General features: G+C 37.3%; 1 protein-coding gene across 1 annotated transcript in view; it reads left to right on the forward strand.

Annotated features, from left to right (window-relative positions):
• Positions 1-12,630, forward strand: part of SLC22A3 (solute carrier family 22 member 3) — a 154,815-nt gene that overhangs the window by 133,782 nt on the left and 8,403 nt on the right. The window lies entirely within an intron of this gene.

Genomic DNA, 12,630 nt, shown 5'->3' on the forward strand with positions numbered 1-12,630 from the left:
CAGCCACACCCTCAGTAAACTATTTCAGCCAATGGTCTAACCTAGATTGAGGGTAACTTATAAGCTACAAACCCACTGGTGATTTAAGGGATGGGGTGTCTACCTCAAGCATGAGAAGACTTCCCCCAGAAGAGTAAGTAGATGAAAACAATTTGTTCTAATGGCCATGAAGGTGACTTAAACAGGTGCCATTTGTTCTTAGAGATTGGTCAGAGATACATTCTAGGCCATCACTAGTCATCCTGACTCTTGTCTTGCTATTGGTCTTCAGTGATTCTAGAAGGGAGAGTGAGGTTGATGACTTTATGCAATTCTTCCTCACTTAATTAAAATTTACACACAAATTAAGACATCACCTGTTAGGGTCATTGTTCCTCTTAGAAAAATGAAGGACAAACCGCTACAAGCCAAATGACACTCAGGGAAGCATTCAGCAAATATAATAATTTGGCAAAATAATTTGGCTTGAACAATTTGGCAAAAAGCTGGAATACCTACTGGAAAGAGCCAAAGACCTGGATTTCTGTATCCAGCTCTTCTTGTAAATGGGGTTTCAGAAAGATGGCTTCTAAAGTCCTTTTGAGTAGTAACATTCTACCTAGCCTAACCATTGTTTTCACATGATTGGCTTCTATGAAAATAGTATTCTTGTGCCCTCATTAGAGGAGCTTACAGCATGTAAAGGAATAGGAACAAGAAAATAGGAGCCATCAGCCTCTGGAAGGTCCTTTGCTTGAAGTTTCCTATGAGTCTAATAAAATGGTTTCTTCATTACCCCTCCCATTCTGAAACCATTGTTAAAATGGAGTCTACCCTATAGAAGATGTTGGATTCGCCATCAGTCAAAACACTTTTATTGCAAGAAATAGGAATTTGGAAAGTAACAGAAAATTAGACTTTCATAAAAGCAATAAAAAAAATCATGCTTTTTTGGGGGGAAGAGCAGGTGGGAATTAGCTCTCAGAACTTCTCAGAAAACAAAATTATGGTAGAGGGATAGAGGATAGAGAGTAGAAAAGATGGTTTTAATTAAAGTTTAAGGCATTATGAATCGGAATTAATATAAATAAAATCAGGCCAGCTCCATTATGGCACTAAAATGTTGCCAAGTTTGAAATGCTTATGCCATCATACCCTCTCAGAGACCCAGAATATTTCCTAGTATCAGTACAATATTCTAAGTTATCTGAATTTTACCAACTACATTTGATTCCTCTAAAATTAATTTGTCTACAGGAGTGCTACTTCAAAGTTCACACATGTTTTCTAGGTTTCCTTCATTACTGGTCAGTTTCATTCTTTCTAATATAGGGCTAACCTATGGCCACATTATATTAGTGTCTCATTTACACTGTGCATGGTTAAAAAATCTTTTTCCTCTCTGGGAGGATTGGGGAATATCAATGCATCTCAATCAAGGGAGAGTATGCACAACTACTCTCATGAATAATACCACCGTTGATGTTTGTTTGAGTCTTTGCCTAACTCAAACAAAATATAGTAATAGAGGCATGTATGTATGTTTTTCTGTGTGTTTGATTTCTCTTAAATCTGGGTTCAGTTAATTCTCCATTAAGAATTTCATCCCAGAAAACAAGAGGGAACCTTGAAGTGTTTTTTTGGCAAGTAACAGTGCACATTCATTTGAAATAGCCTCATCAAAGCCTAGCTTTAGCAATGTAAGTGCAAGCATTTTATAAAGTACAAAAGGACTATACAGATGTAAGTTATTATTACAGTCACATCTCACTAATTCAGAAGTCGATTATCTAAGATCCTCAGTGATCTGTAATGTAGTCAAAAAACCTGAAAGAAAGCAAGAATTTCTCTAAGCAACCAAAGTAGTTATTCATAGAAAAATCTGTAAGGTCCTCACTCAAAGACAATTTACCCTTACAAGTACAACAAGTTTTAATTGTCATGTCTATAAAGGGGGGAAACAAAAACAAAATTATGGGAGCAAAAAGGATAGGTGGTGAAATGCTTTTAGGTCAGTGCTCAAGGAAAAGAAAAACAATAGATTAGACTAAGAGGAGCAGGGCTTTATTCTCTTGGATCAAAGCTTCAAGGAAAGGAGTACAGTACCCTCAAAAGTTCCCCTTGAAAGAATGTGTTCTGTTGTTTTCTAAAGGGCATACTGAAAATATTTGTGCTCATAGCTACCATTTTCATGCTAGGGGTTGACTTTGCCCACTTGGTATTCTTAGGTAGTTAAAGATATATCATTTAATAAAATATTTAACCCCTGTGGAACCAAGGAATTATGTTTATCCATCCATGAATCAAATTGGGGAAGGGGAAAGGGGAGGAGGTAGTCAAAATTGGAGAACAGTAGGACCATAATTTTTAGCCTGACTAAAGGCTTGAAAGGGGTGGCCATACTTTCAGATTGTCTAACAAGTTGGGGTAAAGGAAAGAATTCCTCCTCTTCATTGTATAGTTTATCCTTTAGGAATCCTCTTCAAATTAGGAAGCAACTCAGTAGCTTGGACTAGTTGATGACTAGAGAAAGGGAATAAACATTTATGTGCATTGAAATAATAGGGTACACTGAAGTGTATGGGATACCTCAGTTCTCCTCAGTGAAGTAAGGCTGATGGGCCTGGGTCCAATACACAAACCAGGCCTCCAAGCAGTTGTTGGTATAAAAGGTAAAAGATTTAATAATAGAACAAAAGGATAGAAAGGGAGGATTAAGGAACAAGGTTTTCCTAACCACTATGATTTCTCACTTCCCTCTCCCTCTAAGTTCCCCACATGGGGAAGCCTTCATTTTCTTGATGCTCCCTAAGTCCTTCCCATCTCTGACTAATTTCCCAAGCCCTCTCTACATCTACTGAACTCTAGAAAATCCTCCCTGCTTAGTTTCTCAAGAGATAACAGTTTTCCAAGGATGAAACAGGGATGACTCTAAATGTTTGAGTCAACCCAGCTGGGCCAGGCCACTGAGGTTGGCCTCAGGCCTCTTGACAACAAGGTTCTCTATCAGGTTGATGTTACACAAGATCTTCTTAGATGTCTTTCTTCTTGTGAGAAAAGGGACTCCCAAGAAAAGTTCAAAGGTTTCCCTTCTCTCACTGCTAGACTTTGTATCCAGGATCAGCAGAGCTCGGCTTCCCTATCTCTCCTCTCAGCTCCAAGACAGGAAGCAGCTACAACTGGTCAGTGCTCCTTCAAATCCTCCTTCCAGACTCTAGAGTTTCCTGTCTCAGAGTTCCTAGTATGTAATCAGACCAACCTCTACAACCAACCTCTCACTATACTTTATTCATTTCTATCCCTGTAGTTCCCCTCTAACATCACTTACTATGTTCTAAGTACTTTACAAATATTATCTCATTTGAACCTTGCAACAATCCTATGAGGACATTTGACATAAGGATAAATAGCTCCATAGCCTTAGAGAAACAACAATGACAATGGAAATAATAGCAAACTTGTATTGTTATTATTATTTTTTAATTTTCCATTAATTACTTTTATTAATCATTAATTTTATAATTATTATAAAATATATTGTTTATATATAATATAATACACATAATATATGAGATGTATTATAAGATATATTATTTTGTACATATAAAATATATAAGATAATATAAAACATAAAATAATTATAATTAATAAAATAATGTTATTGTTAATTCAATTAATAATTTAATAATTAATATTATTAATGTTATATTTAGTTTCTATAATTGATTTAATTTCTAAGTAACATATTTAATGTCCTTAATACTAATAAATTTGATTAATAATAGCTAAATTTTATATAGTGACTTTAAAAAGTACAAAACAATTTGCATATGTTACCGCATTTGATCCTTAGAACAACTCTGTTAAGTAGGTGCAATTATTATCCCGTGGGGTATATGAGGTATGCAGGAAGAACAAACACCCCTGGTGTGAGGACTTGCTGAGCCCTTTTTAGGGCTTCTCATCCAATTTAGGTGTCCACCTGGCACTCAATTCTCACCTATAGTTCTATAGAAACTATAGCATGGCAGCAGTCATACCCCCTTATGACCATTTAGGAAGATAGACTACACCAGGCTGAGGATCACTGACAGGTTCAAGCCCAGTTGGTAAGTTGGGGCAATGCCTACCCTCAAGTATGTGAAGACTTCTTCTAGCGGAAGGGGTAGATGAGAGCAATTTGTTCCAATGGCCATCAAAGTGGCTGAAGCAGGAGCTGTGGAGCATATAGGGCTTGGTTAGACATTAAACATGCAAAGGTCATCTACTGTGTCCTGGGCCATTGCCAGTGGTACTGACTTCTATCTTTTCACTGGACTTGGATGACTCTGGAAGAGAGAATAAGGCTGATGCCTTTGTGTATCTCTGCCTCACTCAAATCCACCATCATCTTTGGAGGACAAGAGGCAATGTTGTATAATCAATAGAGAACAGGTTTTGGAATCAGGAAGATCTCAAATCCCACTTCTGACATTTGACCATGGGCAAGTCACTTAGTATCTTAATGCTCCCAATCAATTCTCTAAGATAGTTGCTGCTCTCCAATGGTAAGGGCAACTCCTCACCAGGAATTCTCTACATTAGTACAGATTCAGTTCTTTCAAAAAATCAGAGATTATCATACTTACAGAATAATGAAAAAACAGAATACTGAAGCTAAAAGAGACCTTAGATTTTGTTCTGAATCTTCTATCACAAGGGGGCCTGGAGGATGTAGAGATTGGGTAGATGATTAAGTCTGAAGGTTAATCTTAGGAGGCAGTGGCAGGGCAGATGGTAAGGCCTGGTGTTCCTTCATATCAGGAGGAATAGAGTTGGTGACTTTGATCTCATACAAGCTGAGTAAGCAGTCTGTTTAGGCTTTGGGCTAGTGGGGCTGAAGAAAAGGACCAGGGCACAAGTAGAGGAGAAGGATGCCTCCTAGTGGTAATAGTAGGTATACCCACATCCTGGGCATCCTGAATGGGTTCTGGTGTTAAATGAGGGCTTACTACATCACTATAACTGAGTTGTTTTTTGTTTATTTATTTTATCATTCAACATTTCCAATTTATCTCCTTATGAAATACTGAACTGAAACTTTGGACATTTCAGTCTTATTTTAAATGAAATGTTCTATTTTTGTATTTATAATCTTTGAGGTTCAAGTTCCTTTCTGAAGCGAGAGCATACTTTGAAATATAAATATCATCACTTCTTCTGCCTTTCCCCATGTCTCCTCCCCAAAAAGTTTAGACCACTATTTTTTACATTCCCTATGTAGCTGTTTCAGATTTTGTGCCAAGTAGGGAGCATATTAATTTACTAGTCCCAGTGTCCACATATCTCCTGGAATTTGAAATCACACTTATTCTTCTTAGGGAAAAGGATATGATGATGTAAACCATAACTGCCACCACTATCCCCTCATGCTATCAAGTTTTGTTTTGTTTTCTTTTTTACGTGACTTTTCTTTCAAGCACAAATGTTTTTCATATCTAGCCTGAGTGGCTAGATAAGTGTGGAATGATTTGAAATATGAATGAAGTTTGTCCTTAAGCCTGAGTGTGAGAAGATCAATTACCAAAGTGAATTTTAAAATGTATTTAAAATGTTCCCAAACATAAAAATGCTGAGGATGTTATGCTGCAAAAACAGAGTACTTTATATGCAGACAAAACAATGATGATTCATTTCTGTAGAACTTAAGGGTTGATAAATTGCTTGTTACAACAACCCTGTGAGATAGATAGCAAAAGTTAAGTTCTATTATCCCCACTTCACATATAAAGAAACAGAAAACAGTGACCTGATCACATTGATGTCAGAGTTATAATTCAGATCCAGGTCTACTGACTCCCAAAAGCAGAATTCTTTCTAGTGAACCATGTGATAGAAATAGTCATATATCTTTTATTCAGAAATAGTAACTAGATCTATACTGTATTTCTTAAATCCCAATCAATTGTTTTACAGATAAATACTACTGGTCATAAGCTGAATAAAGTGAGTGCATTTGTGGATCAGTGCAAATATGCTCCTGCTACTGTAAAATTCACAGTGTGCATGCCTTGCTCACAGTAAGCTAATAATAGCTTCCTGATAACACATAGGCTCTCATCTTCAGCAATGTAGTAAACAACAGGAAAGCAGAGTGTTGCATTCTTAGCAGTGCTATTTATTCTTTGCTACCTTCACACTGATATATTAAGTTATTTGCAGAATTTGGGGGTTCCTGCTTCCATTTAATCCAGTCTATCTCCAAAAAGAAATCCCTAGTATAATATACCTGATGAGTAACTCTAAGTTGCACTTGAAGATTTACCATGAGAGGGAAGTCACTACCTATTGATATAGCCCATTACACTTTTTAACAGTACTAATTGTCAGGAAGCTCTTCCTTCCATTAAACCTAAATGTGGTTGGGTCTTCTTTCTGATGTTAAATAGAATAAATCTAATCTGTCTTCAAAATGACAGTTTTTCAGATATTTAAGAAAGTTAATCATATTCTCTAAATCATCTTCACATTGAACATCTTTAGTACCTTCAACATACCCTTCTTTGTCATGGCTTTTCATCCTTATAATTGCCCTCCTCTGGAAATTCCCCTAAGTGTTATTCTTCCTGGGGTAACTGCATATTGTATTGCAGCAATGCTCAGCCAGAGAACTAAGAACTGGAGGGGATTGAGGCAAGGTGTTTTCCTATGTGTGCAGTTGTACCAGGCCAGAGGGAAAAGGCTTGGAATCCAAGAATCCAGTTCTATCCTTCTAATGCCATTTAGGTCAGGGAGTGAGGCTGATGAAAAGTAAATTCCCCAATATATGAAGATGCTAAAATCTGACCCTCAGGAGAGTGGCTATAAAAGGGGAAGGAGTCATAAAAGGACAAATAGGGAAATATAAGGAAGAAAGATTGAAATTTGCAAAGACCTAAAGAAGAAGAGAACTCGGTTAAAAACCTAGAAAACGGGAGTTCCGGTCAAGATGGCGGCTTAGAGAGAGCTAAAGTTCAGATCTCCAGAAACCCCTTTCTTACCGATCTCAAACTGTATGCTCCTATGACACTGATACTCAAAACAAACAACAGGATAGATCCAGGGAACCCTCCTCCTGGACCTGGATCAAAAGGTATGGCCCCCCAAAAGCCAGAACCCAAGATCCCTCGGATCTAAGGGATAGGCAGAAGGAAGGTCCCAGGACCCATCTCCCCCAACCCAGAGCTCTGAGTCCGAGGCAGAAGCTGGAACCTAAGAGCTAACAAAAGGACCCCAGGGCCAGCTATTCTGAAGGCTGCACCCTAAAAACAACCTGAGCCAGTTGCGGGGGCACCCAGATAGCAGGGAAACAGAGAGAGACAGAGGGGAGCCTGTAGCCCCCTGGCTGGATCCTTCTGTCTGAGTCTCAGGGAAGGTCCCTGCTTTAAGATACACTCAATCCAACCCAGGGTAAGTTAATCCTATCAAGAGCCCTTGTAGCTCCTGGAAGCTGCGGCCCCTCCCCCCTCAGAGTGCAGGCCTCTCTGGCCCACAAAGGCTCTGAGATACCTCGGGGACAGGACAAAGCCAGGCTCAGAGCATGGGAGTAAGGCAACGAAGGGAGGGAACTGAGAGCAGTAACACCCACAAACGGACAATTTGCCTGGGGCTAAAGCCTCTGAACACCAGACAGAGATAAGAAAAGCTAGACCTCCCCACTCAGATAGAGATGGCAAACAGCACAGAAAAGCCTCAACACTCCAAGAAAAACAAGAAGAAGGGGGCGACTTTGGACACATTTTATGGAGCAAAAATACAAAATACAGAGGAGATAGAAGAGGAAACACAAGTAAATGCCCCGAAACCTTCCAAAGGAAACGGAAACTCTCCACAAACCCATGAAGAATTTGAATCAGAAATGATAAAAAAGATGGAAGCCTTCTGGGAAGAAAAGTGGGAAATAATGCTAAAGAAATTCACGCATCCACAAAACCAGTTTGACCAAACTGAAAAGGAAAACCAGGCTTTAAAAGTCAGAATCAGCCAACTGGAAGAAAACGAGCAAGAATTAATAAAGCAAAGCCAAAAGACTAAGAAATTAGAAGAGAACATAAAATATATCACCGACAAGGTCATAGACTTGGAAAATTGAGGGGGAAGAGACAATTTAAGAATAATTGGACTACCAGAAAAGCCAGAAATAAACAGCAAACTTGACATCGTAATATAAGAGATAATCAAAAAAAATTGCCCAGAGATTCTAGAACAAGGGGGCAATACAGCCACTGACAGAGCTCACAGAACACCCTCTACACTAAATCCCCAAAAGACAACTCCCAGGAATGTAATTGCCAAATTCCAAAGCTTTCAAGCAAAAGAAAAAATCCTACAAGAACCCAGAAAAAGACAATTTAGACATAAAGGAATGCCAATCAGGGTCACACAAGACCTTGCAAATTCCACTCTGAATGATCGTAAGGCATGGAACATGATTTTCAGAAAGGCAAGAGAGCTGGGTCTTCAAACAAGAATCAGGTATCCAGCAAAACTTACTATATACTTCCAAGGGAAAGTATGGGCATTCAACAAAATAGAAGATTTCCAAGTTTTTGCAAAGAAAAGACCAGAGCTCTGTGGAAAGTTCGATATTGAAAAACAAAGAGCATGGAATACCTGAAAAGGTAAATATGAAGGAAAGGGAAAAGGAGAAAAATGTTATCTTTTTCTTTTACCCAAACTCTCTTCTATAAGGACTACATTTATATCAATCTATGTATACTAACATGTGGGGAAAATGTAATGTGTAAATAGGGGGGAAAGAAAGACCAAATAGAATAATCTTTCTCACACAAAGATTCACATGGGAAGGGGAGGGGAAGAAAACTCCTATAAGAAGGAGAGGAAGAGAGTTTTTACTTAAACCTTACTCTCAGGGAAATCAACTCTGAGAGGGAAGAACATCCAGATCCATTGGGATCTTGAATTCTATCTTACCCAACAAGGGTAGGGAGAAGGGAAAACCGAGGCGGGGAGGGAACATAAAAAAGGGAGGGAAGAAGAGGGGGGTGGGGGAGGGAACAAAAATGGAGGGGCTAGAAAGGGAAATATATCAAGGGAGGGGACAAGGGGGACTGATTTAAAATAAATCACTGGATTAAAAAGTTAGTGCTAAACAAGAAAGGTTAGAATTAAGGAAGGATATCAAAATGCCAGGGAGTCCACAAGTGACAACCATAACTTTGAACATGAATGGGATGAACTCACCCATAAAACGTAGACAAATAGCAGAATGGATTAGAATCCAAAACCCTACCATATGTTGTCTCCAAGAAACACACATGAGGTGGGTAGACACCCAAAAGGTCAGAATTAAAGGATGGAATAAGACCTTCTGGGCCTCAACTGACAGAAAGAAGGCAGGAGTTGCAATCATGATATCTGATAAAGCCAAAGCAAAAACAGACCTGATTAAAAGGGATAGGGAAGGCAATTACATTCTGTTAAAAGGGACTTTAGATAATGAGGAAATATCACTAATCAATGTATATGCACCAAATAATATAGCACCCAAATTTCTAATGGAGAAACTAGGAGAATTGAAGGAAGAAATAGACAGTAAAACCATATTAGTGGGAGACTTGAACCAACCATTATCAAATTTAGATAAATCAAATCAAAAAATAAATAAGAAAGAGGTAAAAGAAGTGAATGAAATCTTAGAAAAATTAGAATTAATAGACATATGGAGAAAAATAAATAGGGATAAAAAGGAATACACCTTCTTCTCAGCACCACATGGCACATTCACAAAGATTGACCATACACTAGGTCACAGAAACATGGCATACAAATACAGAAAAGCAGAAATAATAAATGCAGCCTTTTCAGATCACAAGGCAATAAAAATAATGATCAGTAATGGTACATGGAAAACCAAATCAAAAACTAATTGGAAATTAAACAATATGATACTCCAAAATAGTTTAGTTAGAGAAGAAATCATAGAAACAATTAATAATTTCATCAAGGAAAATGACAATGGCGAGACATCCTTTCAAACCTTTTGGGATGCAGCCAAAGCAGTAATCAGAGGTAAATTCATATCCCTGAGTGCATATATTAACAAACTAGGGAGAGAAGAGATCAATCAATTGGAAATGCAAATAAAAAAACTCAAAAGTGATCAAATTAAAACCCCCCAGCAGAAAACCAAACTAGAAATCCTAAAAATTAAGAGAGAAATTAATAAAATCAAAAGTGATAGAACTATTGATTTAATAAATAAGAGAAGAAGCTGGTACTTTGAAAAAACAAACAAAATAGACAAAGTATTGGTCAATCTAATTAAAAAAAGGAAAGAAGAAAAGCAAATTAACAGCATCAAAGATGAAAAGGGGGATATCACCTCTGATGAAGAGGAAATTAAGGCAATCATTAAAAATTACTTTGCCCAATTATATGGCAATAAATACACCAATTTAGGTGATATGGATGAATATATACAAAAATAAAAACTGCCTAGACTAACAGAAGAAGAAATAGAATTCTTAAATAATCCCATATCAGAAAATGAAATCCAACAGGCCATCAAAGAACTCCCTAAGAAAAAATCCCCAGGGCCTGATGGATTCACAAGTGAATTCTATCAAACATTCAGAGAACAGTTAATCCCAATACTATACAAACTGTTTGACATAATAAGCAAAGAGGGAGTTCTACCAAACTCCTTTTATGACACAAACATGGTACTGATTCTAAAACCAGGCAGGTCAAAAACAGAGAAAGAAAATTATAGACCAATCTCCCTAATGAATATAGATGCAAAAATCTTAAATAGGATACTAGCAAAGAGACTCCAGCAAGTGATCAGAAGGGTCATCCAACATGATCAAGTAGGATTTATACCAGGGATGCAGGGCTGGTTCAATATTAGGAAAACCAAAAACCATCCACATAATTGACCACATCAACAAGCAAACCAACAAGAACCACATGATTATCTCAATAGACGCAGAAAAAGCCTTTGATAAAATACAACATCCATTCCTATTAAAAACACTAGAAAGCATAGGAATAGAAAGATTGTAACTAAAAATAATAAACAGTATATATCTAAAACCATCAGCTAATATCATCTGCAATGGAGATAAACTAGATGCATTCCCAATAAGATCAGGAGTGAAACAAGGATGCCCATTATCACCTCTACTATTTTACATTGTACTAGAAACACTAGCAGTAGCAATTAGAGAAGAAAAAGAAATTGAAGGCATCAAAATAAGCAAGGAGGAGACCAAGTTATTGCTCTTTGCAGATGACATGATGGTCTACTTAAAGAATCCTAGAGATTCAACCAAAAAGCTAATTGAAATAATCAACAACTTTAGCAAAGTTGCAGGATACAAAATAAACCCGCACAAGTCATCAGCATTTTTATATATCTCCAACACAGCTCAGCAGCAAAAACTAGAAAGAGAAATCCCATTCAAAATCACCTTAGACAAAATAAAATACCTAGGAATCTATCTCCCGAGACAAACACAGGAACTATATGAACACGACTACAAAACATTCTCCACACAACTAAAACTAGACTTGAGCAATTAGAAAAACATTAACTGCTCATGGATAGGACGAGCCAATATAATAAAAATGAACATCCTACCCAAACTTATTTATTTAGTGCCATACCCATTGAACTCCCAAAATATTTCTTTACTGATTTAGAAAAAAACATAACAGAGTTCATTTGGAATAACAAAGGATCAAGGATATCCAGGGAAATAATGAAAAAAAAAACACAAATGATGGGGGCCTTGCAGGCCCAGACCTCAAACTATATTACAAAGCAGCAGTCATCAAAACAATTTGGTACTGGCTAAGAGACAGAAAGGAGGATCAGTGGAATAGACTGGGGGCAAGCGACCTCAGCAAGACAGTATATGATAAACCCAAAGATCCCAGCTTTTGGGACAAAAATCCACTATTCGATAAAAACTGCTGGGAAAATTGGAAGACAGTGTGGGAGAGATTAGGAATTGATCAACACCTCACACTCTACACCAAGATAAATTCAAAATGCGTGAATGACTTAAACATAAAGAAGGAAACCATAAGTAAATTGGGTAAACACAGAATAGTATACATGTCAGACCTTTGGAAGGGGAAAGACTTTAAAACCAAGCAAGACATAGAAAGAATCACAAAATGTAAAATAAATAATTTCAACTACATCAAATTAAAAAGCTTTTGTACAAACAAAACCAATGTAACTAAAATCAGAAGGGAAACAACAAATTGGGTGAAAAATCTTCATAGAAATCTCTGACAAAGGTTTAATTACTCAAATTTATAAAGAGCTAAATCAATTGTACAAAAATCAAGGCATTCTCCAATTGATAAATGCACAAGGGACATGGATAGGCAGTTTTCAGATAAAGAAATCAAAACTATTAATAAGTACATGAAGAAGTGTAATAAATCTCTTATAATCAGAGAGATGCAAATCAAAACAACTCTGAGGTATCACCTCACACCTAGCAGATTGGTTAACATGATAGCAAAGGAAAGTAATGAATGCTGGAGGGGATGTGGCAAAGTAGGGACATTAATTCATTGCTGGTGGAGTTGTGAACTGATCCTACCATTCTGGAGGGCAATTTGGAACTATGCCCAAAGGGCGATAAAAGAATG

The sequence above is a fragment of the Monodelphis domestica genome, chromosome 2 (assembly GCF_027887165.1).
Source record: "Monodelphis domestica isolate mMonDom1 chromosome 2, mMonDom1.pri, whole genome shotgun sequence".
Taxonomy (NCBI): Eukaryota; Metazoa; Chordata; class Mammalia; order Didelphimorphia; family Didelphidae; genus Monodelphis; species Monodelphis domestica.